At 37.1% G+C, this 20,460-nt stretch overlaps 1 protein-coding gene across 2 annotated transcripts in view; it reads right to left on the reverse strand.

The window, feature by feature from the left end:
* The window catches only part of POLA1 (DNA polymerase alpha 1, catalytic subunit), a 289,718-nt gene that overhangs the window by 47,376 nt on the left and 221,882 nt on the right, over positions 1 to 20,460 (reverse strand). The gene's annotated exons all lie outside the window — the stretch shown is intronic.

Raw genomic sequence — 20,460 nt, forward strand, 5'->3', positions numbered from 1 at the left:
AGATCCCTGCATGCTGAGGGGCAAAAAAAAAAACAAAAAACCCAAAACTATATATAACTTTAAAAACATACATGGGCTTCAAATGCTTTAAGATTATAAATGACCCAAATTTAGAAAATAATTTATGTCCTCTTGAACCAAATGCCCAGAAAAGAAAAAAAAGGAAAATGATACAGAAAATTACACTTTTTACTGTAATTAAAGAGAATATTTTTCTTTTTACATTGCTACTCCAGTGGAAAATTACTGGAAATCTGGGGAAGAACTATAATGCTTTATATAAAAGCCATAGGTCTCTACTCATGAATGAGTTGAGATATTAAAAAAAAATTCCTAATTTGGAAAGCTTACTGCTATAAAGCAAAATAAATCTTGTAATAATTCCCCCAGTAATTTAAATGCAGAATACTCAAAAGCCCATTAAATTTAAAAGGTTTCTGTACTGTATATGGGAGCATACACAATTTTTTATTCCAAGTGTATTTAACTGTATTTTATTTTTATCATATACCCACCCCAAGGAACCAGCAGTTGCAGCCTTTTTATTCAGTTGATAATTCAAATATTGTTTCTAATACAAATATATGGTTTATCATGCTTATTTATCACCAACTTGGTACACTTCATAATCGCATTACAACCCCACTGTGTACTGAATACCACTTACAGTTCAAAGTACTCAAGATAAGCACTGTTACTTTCAAGAGAAGATTGGCAGTAATTAAAGGTCTTACTTAGTAGTTGCTGGTAACCACGTTTTTAAGGTTTCTTTTTTTTTTTTAAAGAAAGTAGTATAGATATATTTAATTTGGTAATTCTATTGTATAAATGAGATCTATTTTGGACACACATTTTGGGGTTAAAACAAAGATGTGCCAAACTGTTATCAGTGCAGTGGAACAGAATGACATGGAAGTATTTTGTAATTCATCAATGAGAACCACTGAAACATCTGTGGACTACATAGCATAAAACTAAATCATACCCGAACACTAATAATAATAATAAAAAGAACAATAGTACTTTGCACTTATAGACTTCCTTCCAGAGGAATTTCAGAATGCTTTTTAAACACATGTTATTTTTTTCTTCTTTGAACAAATAAGACAACTAAATCAAAGAGTAATAATGGTTGCCCATGCCACAAAGTGAGTCAGCGGCAAACCAGGAATAGATTTTCTAACTTGTTCATTCTCTTGCAATTATATTGTGCAATGATTACTCTGTTAGACTGTATCCTGCATGTTACACGCAAGACATAGGTTCTCTCCACATTTCATGTGGGCCTACTACTCCCCCTACTCCGCCCCAGCCTATTAATAATAGGAGTGTTTACAACTAACACTGCCATCAAGATGTATGCCTTCCTGCTGCATCAATGAGGGTCCTGTGGGGAGACAGAAACACAGGAGACTACAAGCCTCTCAGTCGCCTCCATCTCCCCCACCTACATCTCCCCACCTACACACAGCTGTCCAGAGATGGCCTCCAGGCATATCAAGATATCATAAAGACTGGTAAAATCAAAGAAGAAATTTTGAGCACTGGTAGAACTGTGAACCACTAGAAAAATCCACAAGCAAAATGGCCAGCTGCTATGATCTATATACAGGTTCTGGAGGGCATGCAGTGGGTCTGGGCAGTGATGGTCCTCAATCGACACCGGTGGTATCAATCCTTGGACTTCGTGATTCATTCTACTGATAGAGTAGGGTGTTCATTTGATTCGTAATGGTTTGAACAAAGAAATATCTAGTCTGGAATTTATGCCATTTCCTAAGGTGCGTGGAATCACAGCTAAATTCTATTAGGAATTATCAGGAAGTAGGTAAATTTGGGTGGAAAATCAAGACCACAGAGTGAGGAGAGGGCATGGGCTAAATGTCTGATGAATGTATAGATGTATCTGTATGGAAAAAGTTTTATCATACAGTTGCAGAGTACGATGGCAAAGAGAAGAGAGGAGGGAGTCAGAAAAGTATTCTATAAACATTACTGTACTCTATAAAAAACAATGTAGCATGCTTCTACTCTAAAGTATTCTAAAAAACAGTCTCATACTATTTATTAGGTGCCTATCAGAGGCAAGTTGCCACCAGTCACACAATAACGTATCTAGCGTGGTTCCCGTCCTCAGAGTTATAATCTCAAGGGGCAGTGCTTAAGAGCTGCAGGAGTTGGAGGACAAAGAGATCACTTCTAGCTAGGAGGCCTTAAAGGATGAACAGAATATCAACAGGTAGAGTCGGGATTGAGGTGGGCCATGCAGGTAGGGGAAAAACCTCACAAGCAGAGGGATGTAGCCATGGTGGAGTCAAGGCCTGCTCAGGGAGGGGTGTAACGCGCAGGTGCCATGCAGTTGCTGTCTTAATGCTTTTAGGCATAAGGGGGATGGTCTGAAACCAACAGCATGAGATAAGGCTGATCAGAGACTTTTCTAGCTCCAAGACCCCAACGTTGGGAAATGGGGCTAACCAAGCTATTTGTCCTGCCCGGAGACCCAAGGTAAGCCCAAGTATGACTGTGGTGCCCAGGCATGTCCTTCCAATACCTTCAGGACTACCACCTGGTCCCAGACCCTTTGAGTGACTGGCAGCCATGTGAAACTGCAAAGGGCTGATCTACGAGGATTCAACCAGCTAAGCCCAAAGGTAAGGCAAAATGACAGCAGGTGGGAAAGGTCCCAGAAATCCCAACTGTGGAGATGCCCAAATGCCAGGGTTAGGTTACTTCTTAGTCACCCATCTAATCTCTTTGAGGACTTTCTACCCTCCACAGTGGCCCTTTCCTACTTTCATGATATAAGTTAATGTTGAAAATAACCTGTGTGTCTACCACCAATTTTGCTGAAAAGCATTTATTTTTTCTTCTTTCATTACCAAAAAACAGTTGCTTCCAGCTTACTTTTCCCTAGCCCTTTTTCCCCTTTCACTTTATTCTCAAATGCTATATTAGGTGACAGAACATCATAAATGACTCCCTTATCTAGGAAATAATTCATGTGCTTGATTTAATTTTCCTTTCTACTGTCTATTTAAATTGTTATCTAGATGCCATCCAATCTCTCTTTCTATATCAAAGTCAAACTTGATACCTATTTGACAAGAAGCAGTATTAAAGTCTGAAGAGTTTAACTAACTCTGAGATTCTCAATACTACAGACGTGCATCAGAGTCTCTGTGGGGCTTTTTAAAATACATAGTCATTGGGGCCCCATCTCAAACCTACTGAACCAGATGTTTGATGGTGGCATCTGGACACCGGTCATTTTAAAAGGTATAAAAGAAAAAAAAATAAAATAAAATGTATAAAAGATACATTTCAGTTGTTAAGAAGTAACATGCTAAAGTATATGACTAAGGAACTTGGTTTGGCCAAATTTCTACACACAAGTACAACTATTTTTTACCCTCCCCAGAAAACAGACAACAGTTATTACTGATAAGGGAAATACGTGAACAACATGGAAATGACTTGTGGATTATTCATGTTTCAACCCCTCCCATTAGTACTGATAGTGAGAAGTATATGACAGTTATCACAATTGATTTTAAGCTCCTTGAGAGTAGAAACATGTCTTTTTCATACTGCAATCATCTAACAACTAAGAATGGACCATTTAAAACACATCTGGTATTGTGCCAGAGGCTGGGGATACAAATACAAAAAACCATGGTCACAGAGAGGCTTCAGAAATCAATTCAGATAGAATGAATAATAGTAATAATAAGTACTATCACAGTGGTTTGGATAAAGTATTATTCTCAGAAATAATAAAACCAAGTGAAATTCATTGCATGTTTACTATGTGCCTAGCCCTATTCTATGCATTTTAGATATCACTCTGTTTCTGTATCATCACATTTAAAATGAACCTTACAAGGCAGGCACTATTTTCCTCTGGGCTGTACAAAGGATACGCACAGGGTAGGTTACATGCCCCAAAATTACTCATCTAGGAAGAAGCAGAAAGTCAAAACTTGAACTGGACATTCTCGCTTCAGAAAGGAGACTTTTAATACTATTTTTCAGAAGCCTAGGTCAGTGCCCTCGGTGCTCAAAAATCTCTAGCAGAAGGAAGGAACAAACAACAAATATTTACAGAGTGCTCCCACAGTGTGCCTGAAACCCTTCTCCCTAAGGCTCCTGAACACTACAGGCTAAAACCTATGATTGTTTGTATGAATCTTTAAAAGCTTAGGCAAAAGACAAATATTATCTTTTCCTCCACTTCAGTAATGGGATCAGAAGTTAGGTTTCCATAGCTAACCCTTAAATAGATCCCTTCACGTCTCTGCTCTTCTAGTTCCAATGAGCTTACATCACTTGGGAGCCAAACTAAAAATGACATTTTCAGGACATTGCTTTCAAGAATTTCCCACATGTCCTAGCATGTTACAGTGACACTGCTGCAATGAGGAAGAAATTTTCTTAGAATTAGGTGAGAGAAGGGACAAATCTAAAGATGCTATTTCAGGTTGAAAGAAGGAAAAAAAGTTTCTTGATTCAGGGCTAAGGGTTGCTGCCAACAGCTTGTTTTGTTTTCAAAGATCAGCACACAAAAGTTTCACAGAGCTGGAAGGAAAAGATTTGGATGCTAAGTTAGATGGGGGCTGGGGGGGGGGCATGATTCCCATCATTCCTTTGGGAGCAGTAGAAAAATAACAAAACCTCTATAAAAGAGATGAGCAAGTCTGCTGTGAAAGGAATGACCCCTCACATATAGGGAAAGCAATTTGCATCTACAGATCTCATTGGTATAAACGACCTCCTTCAAAGAGTGAAAACCTCAATGGAAAGCCACTATATACCCATGAAAGGCTTTGCCGGCTATTTGTTGAGCTGTATACAGACTAACAAACAGGAGTGGTTAACCTGGCGCACCATGCACTATAGAGATATTTTTTTTAAGTAGGCTTAGTCAGCTAATCTTGTTGAGATTTCTCTCATACTACTGATTTCTTATTCTCAAAATAAATTAAGAGGCTTCATTCAAAATTCCCTGTGGTCTACCAGCTTGAGTTTGTTGGGTGTCTTTGATTGTCTCTTGTCTTTCGATTCCCTGCCTTGTCTCTTTAGATTTTGCTGTGCCCTTTGGTATTTCCCGTTAGTCCATGTCTGGAATAGCTAATTACATGGTAGCATAATTCCCGCCCGTACAGCGAGGAATAGCAGAACCTTGCTAATTCACACCAATAACTGAAAGACTCCTGTGTGAGTTACTGAATTATGCAAATGAGCAATAAGTGAAGAAAGATGATTCAAAATTGTATTTCATTCATTTATTTTGACAAGTGTAGTTTAGTCTTAATTATTTTGAAATTTTCTTTGTAGCATACTAATAAATTTACTGTGGCACATTTGTTAAAAGTGATAAAGTCTTTACTAAGAGAGACCACTGTGTGCTCTGCTGGATAATTTCCTGAAGACAGGCTTAGTTCAGACCCTCTCTTTTATCTTGGATTTCACTGACTTTTCAGCATCTATTTTTTTGTAAGATAATATATAACATACCAATAAAATACAGGAATAATTTTAGGAAAAAACATTTACTACATAAAACAGGTCCTATGTGTATCTAAACTTTCATCATGATGATAGTTAAAAAATTAATCATGCTTTAAGAGAACACTTTTATGTTCTCTGGTCATAATGCTAATAGGATTTTATTTTTATCTTTTACATAAAACTAATTCCAAAAAAACCCCCTAATTCCATCTGTCATTCATCTTTTTTAATTCCTATTTCTGATTTCTGTTTTGTTTTGTCTTGCCATACTTCCTTCTTTTAAAGTTAACGATGTCTGTTTTAAGGTAAGTGAATATATCACAGTAACGTTTTCATGTCAAAATACTTACATTATTATATCTAAGCTAAATTATTTAAGATAGGAAAACACTTTGATACACTTCTGACAGATGAATCTTGCAGGATGGAGTCAACTTCTTTCAAAACAGCACCACTGGTTACAGTGGGGAGTGAAGAGCAAACAGCTTTCCAGCTTCCAGTCTTGGGTTTTAAGCTCCACATAGAACAGCCTCGTAATAAGTTCTTTTTGACTAAACCTCCAAATCAAATGTGTTTTAAAAATCATCATACATTTGTCAACTGAGGTTCTTTGATTTATAAAAAGCTAGATCAGCAATACAGCACTTAAACAACAGAGGGAAAGACAAAACTTAAGTCCCAAACTACATGCCAGTATCTGGCCTATTAAAATCTCATCTGCTCTTGAAGTCCCAATTCAGGTTCCATCTCCACTGGGAAACCTTCCTGGAGCTAAATGTGGGAGAGCCTGCAGCACTTCACGCCAGCCCCTCTATTTGCCTTCAGGTCAAAGTTTCCCTACTTTGAGCAGGGCAGCTGTGACAGTGCAAAGAAGGCTGGACCCTCACACCCTGCAGCTTTGCTACCTCAGGAGAGTCATTTCATGTCTTTCAGGTTATTTTTTCATCTGAAAAACGTTACTTTATCTAATAGGTAATGTAGAAGACAATGGATGCTAACGTTCTCCATAAAATATCAATGTCCTTAAAAAGTAGGCACTTAGAGGGTGAATGCTTGAATAAGAAAATGATCAGACGTATCATAACCTCTAAAACAGGAGCAAGGTCTTGGTTGTACCTGGGCCCTTTACATATCACACAAGGCAGAGACTCGACAAACACTCATGGAATGAATTTTGGCGGGATAGAGTGTGAAGCAAGGAGAAACAGAGAAAACCAGATTTACAAACCAGCTTTGGTGATCTTACTTGTGGAGTTGGCTTTTATAATCATTTCTTAAAACAAGAAAAGTATGTCAGTATCTAAATTGGCCTGTAAACCTATCTTTTTTGTGAGCATAGATGATTTAAGCCTTAAAGCTCTAAAGGATGGTACTACGGTGAATAGGTTTCCCAGGGCATTTATACCGGGGAGAGTGCAATCAGTGTTAATTTATTTGAACTCAATGACAGACTACTAATTCTGTCTAGTTACTGTCCTGCTGGCCACAAGGTAAGAGAATGCCGATGGGCCTGAATAAATTCATGACAACTATAAAAAGAACTATTCTAAGACTGTGTCAAACTGATGATGGGTTTTCTTTGTATACAAGAGTTTGTATTTATTATATGGACATGACAGTACAGCATAACATAATAAATGGATGCTGACTAATCACATGCAAAACAATACCACATCTGGGCCTGGGGCTACTGAGTAACTGAAGACATCACAGGGACACAAGTAAACTTCAAAAGTTACGGCTGAAAAAAATAAAAAATAAAAAAAATAAAAGTTACAGCTGAAGCCCTTACACAACTATGGAAAACTTAAAGAATTACAGACGATAATGAAAACAAAGTCAGTTTTTGTGAAAAGCAAGAAAGCAAAGCAAATCAAAACCAAACACACAAAAAACCCCAGTTGGTTTAAACATTAAGTCAGGTTAAAAATTAAATCTGTACTGTAGTCAGAAAGGTGAGGGCCAAACAAAAACACTTCACTTTTAATCATTGAGGCTATTCTGATATGGCACATGCAATTGGTAAAAAAAAAAAAAAAAATTAAGAAGATGCATGAAAGGCAAGTGCTGTCTCTCATAAACATAAAAGGAACAGAAACACTTCTGAGAAGAAATGCTATCACTACAGAGGCAAGATAAATAAGAAATGAAGGAGACATTAAATTCTGGACTAAGTAAATGAGCAAGATTCCCAAGAGGAAAAGAATATTCAGTTTAAAAATAATCCCAAACTACTAGAGAAAAATACCAGAGTCAGAATGAACTTGTTTAAATCCCAAATATCTCTGAGAGCATGAAACAATTCTGGATGACTTTAAATCCTCTAATTTGCTTGAAGCAAATGGGACTGGTGTTTGCATATATTTCATTGACTTTTTTTGTTTAAAGTCACATTTATTACAAATTTTAGTTGGTATTAAAAAGTCATAAAGTCAATAGCTGATAAAACCACAAAGGATGTTTCTTTAGGAAGATTTAAGAACAACAAAAACAACAAAGGGAATGCCATATGCTTTTAAGACTACAGACCTTTTAATATTTAAAACTGCATTTTTAAAAGAAGTAGTGTTATACATGTTAAATGGCTGATTCAATACCTTTCTAGCAAAAAGCACTAATTTTGAGAGGAAGAAAATTTAGTTTAACTATATCTAGCCAAGTGCTTTATTTAGGTCACGTTATAACAGATTACTATAGATGTTATACAAATATCGATAATTCAGTATTCCTGAAACTTAGAGTACATTCTATCTTGATAGTTAAAGGATCTACTCTCTTCTCTGCCATGAGTATTATAAGCCTTTTTCTCCTAATTAATCTGCAATTAATTCAACCAACCTCCAATTAGTCTTCTACAACATTACCCTACTTAGACAATAAAGCAGTCTCCAGACTGGGTTTTAAACCTGGGCTAAAATAGACTCCTACAGACCAAAAATGGTTCTGAGATTTCTCTTTGTAGTATAATTTAGATGTCATATCTAATTTGCTGTCATGACTATTGTTTCACTGTGCAATTTGTATGTCGCTTTGAACGGTAAAGACATCAGAGCTTTATTGAATTAAACCTTCTGTCTTTATTTAGGGTCTGATGTTACATGTTTATGCGTGTATGTTTATGTCTCAAAAGCTCCTTTTGACATCAAGTAATAGTAGAAAAGGATTATGCTTTTTTGATATCTTTGCTCCCAACTTGGTAAATATAAACACAAATGGGGGGAGGTGGTGGTGGTGGAAGCCCTTTTTAAACAAAAGAAACAATTTTAAAAAACAATAATAATATTATTGTTATTATTATTTTAAAGACTGAGATAACTAAATAAGCCATTCACACTACAGAATCATAGAGGGCCTGGCTGTTTTATAATCTTAATGCCTTGACTGTCGATTCTATTAACCAACTGTTTCCTAAGAATTGCCTTTTTTATTGATAGTTTTTGTGATGCTGCCTCAAATATAAGATATTATTCTTATCACAATTCCATAAACACAAAGAAATGCAAATGCTCCCTGGCTTTAATTCATAAGGAACAAGGGCCACCTTACCTAGATTGCAATACTCAGTTTAGTGTTGGTCTGTTTGTAACTGTCCTTCTCCTGGCCTTTGAGTTCAAGTTCTAACCTAAAGTCAGGACTAAGACTCACCATGGAAAGCCTCCCAGTAGACCACTGGAATAGCCTTTTAAGTAATTTTTAGTGCATGAAATTTCATAAAGTTTTTACTAGATAATTACACTTCCTGATTTTGTAATTAGTGGAAGTACATGCAATTACATAATAATTATGATAGTAATTACGTAATTAAGATGTATAATTATGTAGTAAAAAACATCATGGAAATAAAACCATCTACTGTGTAAGCACAATACATTTTAAAAGTAAATTCACTAGCTCAACTGTTTAAAAATACTTTTCTTCAAAATAAAGTGATTAGCTCACATTATCATCTAACTGCTTGAAAATGGTTTAATATTTTTTCCTCATTGGTGATAGAAGTATATATATTTAAAGTACATGAAAAAAATCTTAGGTTTTTCCCACTTTCAAACACTTGAAAAATGACAGTATGTTTTGCAAATGAAGACCATCAACCATAGCACCATCACCTAGATAATACCCTTGCTTATGCTGCTATACTTGTCAAAAGGGACAAAGAACTTGCCCACTGAAAGGACATACTAGGAAAAGATTTTATAAAACTCGTAACACATTTGTAATCACATCATGCTTGTGAGCTCATTTCTACATAAAAGTGCAAAACTTGAGTGCATATTTATAGTGGGCTTAAAGAAAAGGCATGCTATTAGAATCCGGAAGTTTGTTGTCCAAATACACAGCAACTTTGCCATATACAACTTTCACTATCCTAAAGAGGATGACATAAAATATACAAAGACATCTCCACTACTGACAAAGCAACTATGGTGACAATTTCCGGGAAAATGTGGTTCTTCTTCTTTCACACTGTAAAGTTGTCTTTAGTTAAACAACGAGACAAAAACAAAACTGGCAGTATTCAGAGAGAAAAGCAGAGCAGTATGAAGGGGCTTCAGTCTGCCACAGGGAAACATCAACTTTGTCATTCTTGTATTGAGCATAAAAATAGAACAGGAAAGTCAGCAACAGTAGGAAAATTCCAAAGTAAATTTTGTAGTACCAAAATTAAGAAATACAATCTTGGTTTCACGTCAAAAAATTCTAGTTCAGAACCTTGAAATCTTTACAAGCATGCTGAATCAAGGTTGTCATGAGGCCCAGAATGTGGTGACTGGGGGAGACTGTACTCTGGGCATATACAAAGTGGCCCTTGTATGAAGTGGCTATAGAGCTACATTCCAGTTTTCCTTTTATAAGCCACTCATCTTGGGAAGCTGAAAGCCATTTTGAAAATCTTAATTTACTTCTCCCTTGTTCCATCTAGTTAAGAAGAAAAAAAGTGGAAGAACTTATGCTTTCCTGCTTTCCCCCACTCTCCCAGCTCTGCTAAGGCTACTACAATTTTAAGCTTAATTACAGAATATATTTCGGAAGACAAGGCTGTCATACCAATTCCACCTCAAACCTGGCTAGGCTTTCTATATTATGCCCATTTGTCATTTTAAAGTTTTGCCAAAAGGATGCTCCCAATCAATGGATGAATAGAATGGAAGTAGGCTTTAGTTACTGAGAGGGGAGAATGTCTTAAATCAGTGCTTCTCAACATTTAATATGCTCAGGAATCACCTGGGAATCTTGTTAAAATGTAGATACTGGTGCAGGAGGTTTGGGGAGGACCTGATATTTCGCATTTCTAACAAATTCCCAAGTGACGCCTATGCTGCTGCTATACTGATCACACTTTGAGTAACAAGGTGTTAGAATTGACGTGGAAAATAATGCAGGGAGAAAAAAGCTGACCTGGGTTCACCGGTATGTTATTTTTTCCCTCAACTGCTAAATTATTGGAATCATTATTTCAAGTTGAATAAAACATTTCTTTGTAAAATTTCCACTCTTATAATTTGCTTCTTGTTACAAAAGCAGTACATGTCCATCTTATATAAAGGAGAAAATAAAAATTATCCATAACCCACCCACAGATAACAGCTGTAAACAATTCTAGTGTTTCTTACCAATTTTTCCACCGTGTATATAAACTACACATTAGAATCATAATAGTTACTTACTTTTGGACTTTAACTTTATATTATTAGTATTTCTCAAAGTCATTAAACATTGAAACTATGTAATGTCTAACAACAATGAGGCTCCCCTCCCCAAAGCTCAGGGTTATATGAGCCATTTTTTCTATCATCAAAATTCTTTGTTTCTACAATCACTCCCTAATCATAAACTGTTCTAAACTACCATGTTAGTGTCTCCCCTGATAAAAAATTCACTTAAACTAATGAAAGGAATGGGGTGGCAAGAAAAAGGACTGTCCCGCTCCCAAAAGCTCAGATCTTTTTTTTTTTTTTTGGCTGCAGAACACAGCATGTGGGATCCAAGTTCCCACCAGGGATGGAACCCATGTCCCCTGCAGCAGAAGTATGGAGTCCTAACCACAGGACCACCAGGGAAGTCCCATCAGATCACATTTTATCCATAAGAAAATGAAACAAAAGGAAAATGAACTTTAAGCTGCCCATTTCAAAACCAGCTTCTGTAATGAAATGGTTTTTCATAATTATGAAAAATATAATTTTATGAGCAAATTAGTGCTTAAATGAAATTCTACCTTTACTTTTCCATGTATTTGGTAGGTATGAATTGTTTTGTGTGTGTTCTGATATTATTAAAAACACAGAAAAGGTCCATTTCTAAAATTCAGTGGAATAGCCCATGGGCTTAAAAAAGTGACATAAGAACTGAATCAGACAGGGTGTCTGACACAGCCTTGTGAGGCTTTAACAAAGTAAATTCTAAGAATGCCAACTGGCTTAGAAAGGACTCCAGCGGCTCTTTGCTACTTGTATTTCAGACTTCTAGCAATGATATAACTCTTTTGCTTTCTCTTTAGCAGTTAGGAATAGTAGAAATCCTTAACATCAAAAAGGGAGCTGTCTTAATAACCCTCAGAAAACTCCAAATTCCTATATGCACTAAACCATATAATTTTTTCCATACAATTCTTATTTTCTGGCAAAAAAACCCCCACAAAACCCCAAAACACATTTTTAGACTCCTTAGCTTTTTAGTATTAATTGCTATCTCTCTTTGGGGTCCCTACTTTCCACAATGTAATACATTCATTACCACTTCATGAGTGTAACTATTTGGCTGATGGCGAGCAGAGAACAGGACTCTGTGGCAGTGTGGATGAGGGGCAGCCACCCAGGCTCACTCATTAGTTAAATGACTTGACATTCTTTTGATTCAATTCAAATTTGGCATCAGCAAAATGAGAGCTAGGACATCACTCAACTTCAGTTTCATTTGCAAAGAGCTGAAATGACAGATATTAAATCCGAAAACATCAAGGAACTTTAGTGACATTCATTTATGGCACACATGAATCATGTGAGCAATAGATGTATTATTGTATGGTTTTAGAACTTTCCAACACACTGCCATCCATTCATGGACAGAACTGCTTCCTAGGACTCGTTACTCCACAGTTCTCAAAGTGCTTATGTGGCCATATTTTGAGCTAAGAATTCCTTCAACAAATACTTAGTTAGCTGGCTCCCCCATGGGCAAAGCACAGATCAACAGGGTACAACCCTTTGCCTCCATGAACTCAGTGAAAGAGAAAAAAACAATCCAGGACAAATCCTACAAGAAAGGCACTCACAGGGTGCTATGGGAACGCAAAGGAAGGAAGCTTATACTACATTCAGTTTCTTCATCAATATAATGGGGCATGATCCATCACTACCTCGTGGGGCTGCTGTGCGGACCCATGCTGGACATCTCAAAGGAAGATAGGAAACTATATAAAGTACCGTACAGAGTGAAAAGTTGCTCAGTCGTGTCCGACTCTTTGCAACCCCATGGACTGTAACCTACCAGGCTCCTCCAAATAGGGTTAGCATAATTCTGGTGACACTAACAGAAACAACAAATACCTGCAGACTTGACCATCACGTATAAAGGAAAGACAAAAGAAGAGCAATGGTAACAAGAAATGGAAAGTTTAAAAAAAAAAACACAGCAAAGCAAGGAGGTGAGAAAAAAGCTTGAGAGGGGAAGTCATTGGGAATTTCACCATACTGAGAGAAGTAAGGAACACAGCCTCTGAAAGGGGCTGTCCAGTAGGCTGTGGCCCTCAGCTGCCCATGGCCCTCTGTGTAAGAAACAGGGCTGACCTGAACAATGGTCTCTCTAGACCTAAAGAGACTTCACTGAGAAATCAGTCTTCCTAACGGATGCTTTTCAAAAGTCCACAGGTAAAGCACCATCCTTTTGCTAACAGTTATGCTGTAGCTTCAATTCCTTTCTTCAACACAGAGTCCTAAATCCTGGTGTCCTTATTCTGGCAAAGACAAATCAACATGTAAAAATTTCACCAAGAAGACCATGAGTTATGGGTTGAATCGTATCTCTTTCACCCCTAAATTCTTATCGAAGAGGAGTTAAAGTCCTAACCCCTAGTACCTCAGAATGTGATGATATTTGGAAACACAGCCTTTAAAGGGCTAATTAAGTTAAAATGGGACACAGAAAGGTACAGAGGAAGACCATGTAAAGACGGTGAAAATAGCCATCTACAAGCCAAAGACAGAGGCCTCAGAAGAAGCAACCCTTCTGATACCTTGATCTCAGGCTTCTAGCTTCCAAAACAGTCTGAAAATACATTTTGTTGTTTAAGCCATGCAGTCTGTGGTACTGTGTTATAGCAGGTGCAGCAGACTAACACACCATCCTACTACAAATAGCTGACACACAGAATAAGAGGAGAGAAAAATCTGGTAAGACAGAACAGGAACAAAGAAAGTGGTTTTTCTGTTTTTGCTTTTAGGAATAAGGAAAAATCAAACATTAAAGTGAAAAGGCAATTAGAATTCAAAAGAATAAAAAAACAAGCCACAGACTGGGGTAAAATATCTGCCAGAGACACATTTGGTAAATGATGGTTATCCATCAGGGTCTTAAAGTTTTCTGCATACAGGTCTTTTGTTTCTTTGGGTAGATTTATTCCTAGGTATTTTATCCTAGGTATTTTAGGAAAGGGTGAAACGAACAGAAAGAGTATCCCTGAAACATATACATTTTGATATGTAAAAAAGATAGCTGGTAGGAATTTGCTGTCTGATGAAAACCAGGAGCTCAAACTGGGGCTCTGTGACAACCTAGAGGGGTGGGATGGGGTGGGAGAGAGGTTCAAGAGGGAGGGGACACATGTATACCTATGGCTGATTCATGTTGATGTATGGCAGAAACCAACACAATATTGTAAAGCAATTATCTTCCAGTTAAAAATGAATAAATTTTTAAAAATGATGTGATTTAAAAAAAAACGTTATCCAAAATATACAAAGAACTCTTAGATAAGAAAACAAACAACTCAATTAAAAATTGGGCCAAAGAAATCTCACCAAAGAAGATATACGAATGGCAAATAAGCATACAAAAAGATGCTCCAAATCATATGCCACTAGGGAAAGGGCGGTTAAAACAACGAGATGCCACAACACACCTATTAGAATGGCCAAAATACGAACACTGACAACACCAAATGCTGGGGAGGATGTGGAGCAACAGGAACGCCCGTTCACTGCTCAGTGGAAAATAACATGATACAGCCACTTCGGAATTCAGTTTGTCAGTTTTTTACAAAATTAAATATCATATGATCTAGCAATTTGTTCCCTGGTACTTACCCAAAGGAGCTGAAAATTTATGTCTACACAAAAACCTGCACATGGATTATGTTTACAGCAGTTTTATGCATAATTGCTGAAAATTGGAAGCTACCAAGATGTCCCTCAGTAAGCTAATTGATAAATAAACTGTGATACATCCAGACAACAGAATACATATATTTTTACACCTTTTATTTTGTCTTGTATAGCTGATGAACAAACAATGTTGTGACAGTTTCAGGGGAACAGGGAAGGGACTCAGTCATACATATACATGTATCCATTCTCCCCCAAACCCCCCTCCCATCTAGGCTGCCACATAACACTGAGCAGAGTTCTCTGCGCTGTACTGTAGGTCCTTGCAGGTTATTCATTTTAAATACAGCAGTGCATACATGTCAACGTCAATCCCAAGCTACCTAATTATCCCTTGCCCCCATCCTTCCCCCCAGCAACCATTTATTTGTTTTCTAAAAGACAAGAGAATATTTTTAGTGCTAAAAATGAAATGAGCTACCAAGTCATGAAAAGACAGAGGAAACTTAAAACACATCTTAGTAAGTGAAAGAAGCCAATGTAAAAAAGCTACATCCTATATGATTCCAATCACATGACATTTTGGAAAAGGCAAAATTATGGAGACAGTAAGAAAAGAAAAAACAAACAAAAAAACCCAGCTGCTGCCAAGGGGTAGCGGGGAGAGAGGTGACTAGGAGAAGCACAGAGGATTTTTAGGGCAGTGTCTGATACTATTAGGTTGGTGCAAACATAATTGTGGTTTTGGACCTTGACTTGTAAATCATTATGTGTGTTAGTCGTGCCATCGTATCACTCTTTGCAACCCCATGGAATCTAGCCTGCCAGGCTCCTCTGTCCATGGGATTCTCCAGGCAAGAATACTGGAGTGGGTTGCCATTCCTCCTCCAGGGGATCTTCCCAACCCAGGGACTGAACCCAGGTCTCTTGCATTGCAGGCGATTTCTTTACTGTCTGAGCCACCAGGGAAGCCCACTTAAATCATTATAACTAGACTCAAACACATCTTTATTAATCAAAATAGGAACCATTACAATCAACACATTTTTGCCGAAGAGAAATAAATTTGTTTATTCCTGTAGTGTAAATATCCATGCTTCAGGATTTGAGGAACTCTTAGAAAGCATTTTCTGCCTCCTGCTGGCTGTGGAAGCATTTTCCCTGCAAAAAGTTGCCAAGATGCTTGAAAAAGTGGTAGTTGGTTGGCAAGGGGTCAGGTGAATATAGCGGATGAGGCAAATCTGTTCAACTTTTGAAGCAGCTGTGCATTGTATAGTCGGGTGTTGTCATGAAGAACTGGGCCCTTTCTGTGGACCAATACCAGTTGCAGGCGTTGCAGTCTTTGGTGCATCTTGCCAATTTGCTGAACCTACTTCTCAGATATAATGGTTTCACCAGGATTCAGAAAACTGTAGCGGATCAGATGGGCAGCAAACCACCAGTGACCATGACTTTTTTCTGGTGCAAGTTTGGCTTTGGAAAGTGCTCTGGAGCTTCTTCTCAGTCCAACCACTGAGCTAGCTATCACCAGCTGTCGTACGCAATCCACTTTTTATCACACATCACAATTTAATTGAGAAATGATTTGTTGTTGTGTAGAATAAGAGAAGATGGCACTTCAAAACAATTTTTTTAAACTTTTGGTCAGTTCATGAGGCACCCACTTACTGAGTTTTTCATCTTTCCCATTTGCTTCAAATGCTGAATGACCATAGAATGGTTGATGTTGAGTTCTTTGGCAACTTCTCGTGTAAGAGGATCACCTTTGATGATGGCTCTCAATTCGGTCACTGTCAACTTCCAATGGTCAGCCACTATGCTCCTCATCTTCAAGGCTCTCATCTCCTTTGCAAAACTTCTTGAACCACCAGTGCACTGTACGTTCGTTAGCAGTTCCTGGGCCAAATGTCTTGTTGATGTTGCAAGTTGTCACTGCTGCTTTATGACCCATTTTTAACTCAAATTAAGAAAATTGCTCAAATTTACTTTTGTCTAACATTATTTTCACAGTCCAAAATAAATATAAATAGCAAGTAATAAGCCATTGGGATTCCCTGGTGGCTAAGACAGTAAAGAGTCTGCCTGCAATGTGGGAGACCCGGTTTCGATCCCTGGGTCAGGAAGATCCCCTGGAGAAGGAAATGGCAACCCATTCCAGTATTCTTGCCTGGAAAATCCCATGGATGGAGGAGCCTGGCAGGCTACAGTCCATAGGGTCACAAAGAGTCAGACACAATTGACCGACTCAAAAAAAGCAAGAAATGTACATTAAAATGATGTATGTAACATAACCACATTTATTAACATATTCCAATATCAAATAGCAAATTTCAACAATGTAAAAACTGTAATTATTTTGCACCAATCTAATATAATGGTGGATACATGTCATTATATATTTGTGTAAACTCACAGAATGACTGAGTGAGCCCTAAGGTAAAGTATGGACTGTGAGTGATAACAATGTGTCAATGTAGGTTCAGCAAACAACCCACTCTGGTGATGTTGATAATCAGGAAGGCTGTGCATGTGTGGGGGCAGGAGGTACATGGGGAATCTCTGTACCTTCTGTTCAGTTTTGCTGTGAACCTACAACTGTGTTAAAAAATAAAGTCTATTAAGAAAGGCAGTTAGTGGATCCCTTTCTTTGCTTCCAAAACAATTTGACCACATCAATGGCTTATCACACTTAGCTGCAATTGAATTTTTATGTCTGCAAAGGGCTCTTAGCTCCTCTAGGACAGGGAACATTGACCATCTTTGTTTTTCTGACATTTAGGACAGTATTCAACAAATAACAGGAAATACATATGTACTGTTTTTATCACTGCTGAATAAATGAAAAAAGGCTCAGTTGAGAAAAGTCAGACTTTTTTTCTTCCCTTATTTTTAAGCAGGTTTACTTTAGACAACTGGGCAAAGATTTGAATTGATTCATGTCTCCCTCAAACAGTTCACTTATCCCTACTCAGGCCAAGGCCCCCCTGGGATGAGGCAGCCAAATGGGACCATTATGTGCTGCCACCATGGAAATGGTTTTTTACTTCATATATTGCCACTATGTTCCTCTAAAACTTTTGGATCTATTATGCCATCTGTGTACATTCTGGAGCAGTTACAATAATAATGCCAAGCCCTAAAGAAATAAGATTTTTAAAATGTTATGCTATTTACAGTGAATATGCAGTAAATACTTCACCAAACTGGAAAACAGTCCCTTATCATCTTAAAGGAAAGGGAAAAATACCAAATGGGGTTAATTCACATTATGGACTAATGGCCTGTAAACCTTCGTTTGAAAAGCAAAGCACAGGAAAAAGCTTTGACAAGAGCTACTTTTCACCATAAAAATAAACCTCTTTCCAATAATTTGTATGTGATTTTTTCCCCAAGTCAAATTGACAAGTTTCAAACACAGATTAAAGCCACCATCCAGTTACAACCCTCAAAATATGGGCTTTATAATGGAAATGGTAAAACTATCTTAGCGAAGGAAATGTTGCTAGGTACCAAGAGTAAAGGAGAGTCTATGGTAAATACTTTACACGTCAGTTTCAGGGTGCTTGTTGACAGACGATACTTAGATTCCATTCTCAATAATATAATTGTGTGTAACTACTGTCATTTTTCACAGGACTTACTTTTCATGTTAACATCTATTGGTGTTCTGGCCTTGGTCCAAATTGAATAAATTTATTTGCCCTCTGGATCCCACAGATTTTCAGTTCTTTTTAACAGCAAATCTCCCTTGAATAGCTGATCAGAAGATAGCATTTCACTCCAACTCATAAAGTGAGAAGTGAATTTTATATGTGTTACCTTAATCTAACGGAAGTTTCCCCTGTAACTGTTCACCTATGGACTGTAAGAATATTTTTGCTCTCCAATTGTTCCCTATGGATTACAAAGTATGTTCAAATCTCTTCTACTTAGAACCTGTCCAAATCATGTGTTCAGAACTGTCTGGGGGGACTTTCTAAAAAGTTGAGTTTCTTAAATTTTACCCCATACCTTCTGAAGTAGAAATTCTGGGTGTAGGAGCCATGGATTTATATTTTTATATGTAACCAGGTGACTCTTAGGTAAAAGCTTATCAAATGTCATTTGTTAGGAAACCTGTGCTCTTGGACCATGGCATGACCTAGCCTTTCATTTATATCCCACCACTTACAAATATACTACCACCACTTACCACTATTAAATTATCCAAAAATGTCCAGACCAAGTAAATTTTATCTAAATTCCTTCATTCCAAAGATGCAATTTAGGAATAAAAATAAGCAGAAGATCAAAGGAAAAATAGTTACACTAATTAACACTCCATAAAGAAAGCAAAAGGATCTTGAAACGTTTAATGAAGTTCTTTCTGTCAGACATCCATTTTGTACCCTTCTTTTGCTTTATTTTCTTTATCCTTCTGATATGTAAAAGAGCAAGTCAGTAATTCACTCCATGCCGTTTTGGCTCTGAACTCCTGAATAGTGTGTTTATTAGAAGCAAATGACAAAAAAAAACTCCCAATTTTTAAACTTGTGAAACAGAACTAAATAGTGTGAGTATACAGATTCTATCAACACTTCTCACTTTTTGCCAAGCAAGAATTTTGCAAGTGATTACTCTGTTCCATCCTATTTTCCAGGAGAGCAACATACATTCCTCTATGTTCTCTAAAAAGCAGGGGGTAAGTTTCCAGTGACTTTACAGATCACTTCTACAAGTCTCCAAGTCACCGGGCTTTCTGAAAACTGCTCATCATTCAGCCCTTCAGATAAGAATTTTAGAAATGTTTGGAAGAGGAATCTATCCCCTAGGAATCTCAGAACATCTAGGGACCAATTTGGATTCAGAAAGAAGTGAAAGGGAATCAAGTTCTAATATACAGATACCCAAAAAGAGGTAACAAACTTGACAGAAATGGACAATGTACTCATCAAACAGTACTTAATTCTCTAAATGCTTAAGGCCTTTAAGGAAAGATCCTTGGAGGTAAAACAGAAACACTTATTGTTGATATGCAAATAAACATGGGCTAGACTCCAATCATGAAAGAAAGTTCAAAAACCTAGTTACTAATGGATTAAAGGAGTTTTTTCTCTTATATAAATCTAATTTATATATATGTAGATATACAACTTTATGTGATAAATTTTCTCTTGTAAATTTAATTAATTTGCTGAAAATAAGCTGTGGAGGTAGCCCAAGGTGTTGCTGAACATCTAAATACAAGATACTAATATTTGAAAATCTCCATCAGTCAAAGTATTTTATATTCAAAGACAGAAAAAACAAGGAAGTGAAGTCATTAAAAAAAAAATCCTAGCCTATCTTGTAAATGGAAGAACTGAAGTCAATTATGACTAGAACAGAAGAGTTAAGACCAAATCAAGGGCACGGTAATTCTTATGTGAGTAAATTTAGAAGTATTTGTAGGTTTCTATATGTCCTTGAGGTTGCCTCTAGCCCTGGCACTGACCAACAAAATGTTGTTGATGTTCAATGGCAAACAACATAAATACTCTATAGGTAACCAATACGAAAAATGTGTAAACTCACCTTTTTTTTTTTTTCCATATTTTACAGGTAATAGAAAAGTTGTCAATGTGATTTTCAGGTAGGAGAAAAAAAACCCATG

Source organism: Cervus elaphus, chromosome X (assembly GCF_910594005.1).
Source record: "Cervus elaphus chromosome X, mCerEla1.1, whole genome shotgun sequence".
NCBI lineage: Eukaryota > Metazoa > Chordata > Mammalia > Artiodactyla > Cervidae > Cervus > Cervus elaphus.